The sequence below is a fragment of the Lepidochelys kempii genome, chromosome 28, assembly GCF_965140285.1.
Source record: "Lepidochelys kempii isolate rLepKem1 chromosome 28, rLepKem1.hap1, whole genome shotgun sequence".
NCBI classification, from domain to species: Eukaryota; Metazoa; Chordata; order Testudines; family Cheloniidae; genus Lepidochelys; species Lepidochelys kempii.
The window spans coordinates 390,434-394,455 of NC_136407.1; the positions used below are offsets into that span (position 1 = coordinate 390,434).

General features: G+C 61.8%; 1 long non-coding RNA gene across 1 annotated transcript; it reads right to left on the reverse strand.

Annotated features, from left to right (window-relative positions):
- Window positions 1-1,952: 1,952 nt before the first annotated feature.
- On the reverse strand, window positions 1,953-3,744 carry LOC144929942 (uncharacterized). The gene is made up of 2 exons (XR_013635097.1): window positions 3,641-3,744; window positions 1,953-2,723 (listed from the first exon to the last, which is right to left on the reverse strand). It is a non-coding gene; the product is annotated as an uncharacterized LOC144929942 (long non-coding RNA).
- Window positions 3,745-4,022: the final 278 nt, after the last annotated feature.

Below are 4,022 nucleotides of genomic sequence, written 5' to 3' on the forward strand. Positions count from 1 at the left end.
ATGAGTCACCTTGAGCTAATGATCAAATGGTCCCTGCTGGCCTTGGCATCTCTGACTTAACCCACAATCTCCTGGGGCACCTATTTCCTGCTCATCGCCGTGTTGCCAACTCTTATAGTGTTTGGTATTTTGCCTTAAAGCCCCAGTTCCTGGAGTCATGGAACAGTGTAAGGATTTTAACTTTCATTTTTAAGTGTCATGCAATGAAAGGTGCAGAGACCCCACTCCCCTCCCAGAGCCGGGGAGAGAACCCAGGAGTCCTGGCTCCCAGCCCCCCCTGCTCTAACCCACCAGCCCCCACTCCCCTCCCAGAGCCGGGGAGAGAACCCAGGCGTCCTGGCTCCCAGCCCCCACCCCTCAGGACGCCGCGGTACCTGTTGAGTCTCCGGTGGCTGGATGGCTCGGGAAGCTCCGGCAGGGGTATTTTCCAGCGACTTCGCTCCCCGTTTCGGTTTCGGTTTCGGTTTCGCTTGCCAGGGGCCCCAGAGCCTCGCTGGGCGGGTCGGCGTGTGACCCCGCCCGAGCTTACGCCACGAGAGCAGAAGTGCGCGGTCAGACGGGCCTGTGCAGCGTTCACACCGGCAGAACCAATCCGATTCGGAGCGTGGTTCTGAATCTTATACCAGCACCAGCCCTGGCTCCGGCACAAGAAGAGAACCCAGGAATTCCAGCTCCCAGAGCCAGGGAGGGAACCCAGGAGTCCTGGATCCCAGCTTCCCCCCTGAGCCAGGGAGAGAACCCAGGTGTCCTGGCTCCCAGCCCCCCCTGCTTTAACTCACCAGCCCCCACTCCCCTCCCAGAGCCGGGGGGAGAACCCAGGAGTCCTGGCTCCCAGCCCCCACCCCCAGTCTAACCCTCCCCCCTGAGCCAGGGAGGGAACCCAGGAGCCCTGGATCCCAGCTTCCCCCCTGAGCCAGGGAGAGAACCCAGGTGTCCTGGCCCCCAGCCCCCCCCTGCTTTAACTCACCAGCCCCCACTTCCCTCCCCGAGCCAGGGAGAGAACGAGAGGGAGACATCAAAAAACCCGACTTATATTCGGCTAATATCTTGTATTCGTCGAGTCTAAGGGCAGAGGGGAAATTGAGAAATTGCAGAGTCAGGTGTTGATCCCACTTTGGCTTGGTGTGAAACACACTCAAGAGACCAAATAAGCAACGCCAGCCAGGTTTATCACTCCGAGCCAATCCCACAGCGCAGGGTGACCGTTCTCGACGGTACCCGTCTCCGGGAAGCCGGCCCGTGCAGTATCGAAGGTACGTTCCCCGCGTGACATTTATTTATACCACGATTTCACAAGCGACCCATCGCTACTCCCTCGCCCAGCCGCGTGGCCCCGTTCCCTCGCTGGTTCTGTTCCTTCCTTCGCTGGGTTTTGGATCCCAGCGCTCCAGGGGCCGGGCAACAGAGGGGCTTCCCCGGCCGGCACGAAGCTGTAGGATGAATCTAGTTCGATTTCGAACCATTAACGATCGACTCGGGCCAGATGCTTCTGTGAACGCCGGGCGTGATGGATCACTTTAGCACAGGTGAGCAGAGTTGTATAAAACCCACAGGCCAATTTAGGGTACGTACCTCCCATTAGATCTCTGTTGTGTGCTCAGTGCATCCCGACACATGTCTGCCGCATCCCATGCACATCGGGAACGGGATATACACGGGCTAGCCCCCCGGCATACATCATTCAACATAATCGCCGAGTCTGACACCCTAACAACAGAGAGTTCCCCCCGCCCGCAGGTAATCCCTGTGTGAACCAGAGCAGATCTGTGAGAACAGCCACCCGTCTCGCTTTAAGAGTTACCAGGGATGGAGAATTAGCTAATTACACACGTGGGGACAAATTGATGCCTTATTTCCAGCTTCAACTCCCAGGCGTTGGGTGACATTATTTTGTCTGTTACGTCAGAGAGTGTGTATCAAACGTGTGCTCCGGGAATCTCTCACTCGAGGGCAGGGTTTCAAATCCTTCTCTGGCCCCTCTCCGATTTAACCGCCACCCTGCTGGAACTGCAGGGGCCAGACCGGGGCACGGGATTCCCCTGGGCCAAAGAGCAGGAGTTCATTGCCGCGGGCTGGAGCCATTCAAATCTGATTCCCGCTTCCTCCCAGCTGGTGGCCGGGACGCAGCCAGAGCCGCTGGAGGCCCCGGCCCTGGCCCGGGCTGGTGGGAAAATCTCTTGGCTCCGGGGGACCAAAGCCCAGGGTCCCCGAACATAGCAGCAGCAGTAGCCACACGGCGAAGCTGATGGCAGGAGCTGATTTGTCTCCCAGAGTCTTTTCCAAGGACCCCAAAAGGGACAGGTGGGCAGGAGGGTCCGTCCCTTCGTCCCCTGCTTGTTGGCACAAAGATATTCCTGGCTCACAGCTGGGGCTGGCTCCTTCCCTTGCCCAGCAGTCGTTGCCTCTTCTTGATGTTGCACCGGGGGACCTTGTACCCACAGTAACCCACTTTCAGGCACCGGAAGCAGAAGGAGCATGGGCACTCGGCACACCACACCGTGGGGCAGCCCTTCTGGGTGTGGCTCACCAGAGCACTGCAGCCGGGGCAGGCCCGCAGCGCCGGGCACCCGTGCACCGTCGAGCTGCAGTTGCTGATTTTGGGTGCCTCATCCAGGGCGGTCTGCAGCAGGCACCTGAGGTCGGTGTCGGGGGAGGAGCCCATCCAGGTGGTCGGGCAGGGTCCAAACAGGCCGGGCAGGGCCCCTTGGACACTGGATCAGACGCTGGGGGAACGGGGGAGACGGAGCATTAGCCACCGGCAACACTCAGAGGTTCCCACCCAGCCCTCTTTCTTCGTAGGTCCCCAGTAGGGCGTCCCCCAGGCCGGGAGATAAACTGAGCTCTGTGGCCAGAGACCCCAGATAACGCCCGGCCCTAGGACAAGACCCAACCCCTCCCCGAGGGCTCACCAAGTGACTGAGCTGCCTGTCTGGGCATCCCCAGCGCACCTGCCCCTTCCCGTCCCGCCCCAGTTCTTCTTGCCACAGCATCCCCCGGCACAGGCCACCTGCCGACATTGCCCTGCAGAGCCAAACACCGGCTGTGCCCGTCAGTGCTGGGGTGGAGCCAAAGCGGGCACCCTCCAACTCCGGCTCTCCATGAGGCCTCTGCAGAAGCAGCTGGAGTAACCCAAGAGCCAACGAATGAACCTGGGTGTCCCAGTGCCTCTGCCCCCCCATTAAACTCCCCTCTTCCCCCAGAGCCGGGGAGAGAACCCAGGAGTCCTGGCTCCCAGCCCCCCCTGCTCTAACCCACTAGCCCCCACTCCCCTCCCAGAGCCGGGGAGAGAACCCAGGAGTCCTGGCTCCCAGCCCCCCCTGCTCTAACCCACTAGCCCCCACTCCCCTCCCAGAGCTGGGGAGAGAACCCAGGAGTCCTGGCTCCCAGCCCCCCCTGCTCTAACCCACTAGCCCCCCACTCCCCTCCCAGAGCCGGGGAGAGAACCCAGGAGTCCTGGCTACCAGCCCCCCCTGCTCTAACCCACCAGCCCCCCACTCCCCTCCCAGAGCCGGGGAGAGAACCCAGGAGTCCTGGCTACCAGCCCCCCCTGCTCTAACCCACCAGCCCCCACTCCCCTCCCAGAGCCGGGGAGAGAACCCAGGAGTCCTGGCTCCCACCCCCCAAGAGGACGCAGCGCTACCTGTCTAGCTGTGGGAGGTCGCCCCCCGAGACGAGTCTCTGGCTGCTGGAGGCTCCGTTGGGAATTTCCGAGCGACTTGGCTCTGCGTTTCACTTTCACTTGCCAAGAGCATAGCAGGGGAGGCGTCCCCGGGTCAGGTGCCGAGTGGCTGGGTGGGAGGGCTGAGCTGCTGGGCGGGTCAACATGTGCCCCACCCACCGAGCACACGCCAGGGGCGTGGAGGGGCGCGGTCAGACGGGATTGTGGAGCGTTCACACTGGTTTGGAGCGTGGTCTCGACGGTTATACCAGCGAGGCCATGCCGGGCACAGGGAGAGAACCCAGGAGTCCTGGCCCTCATCCCCCCCCTGCTCTAACCCACCAGATCCCACTGCCCTCCCAGA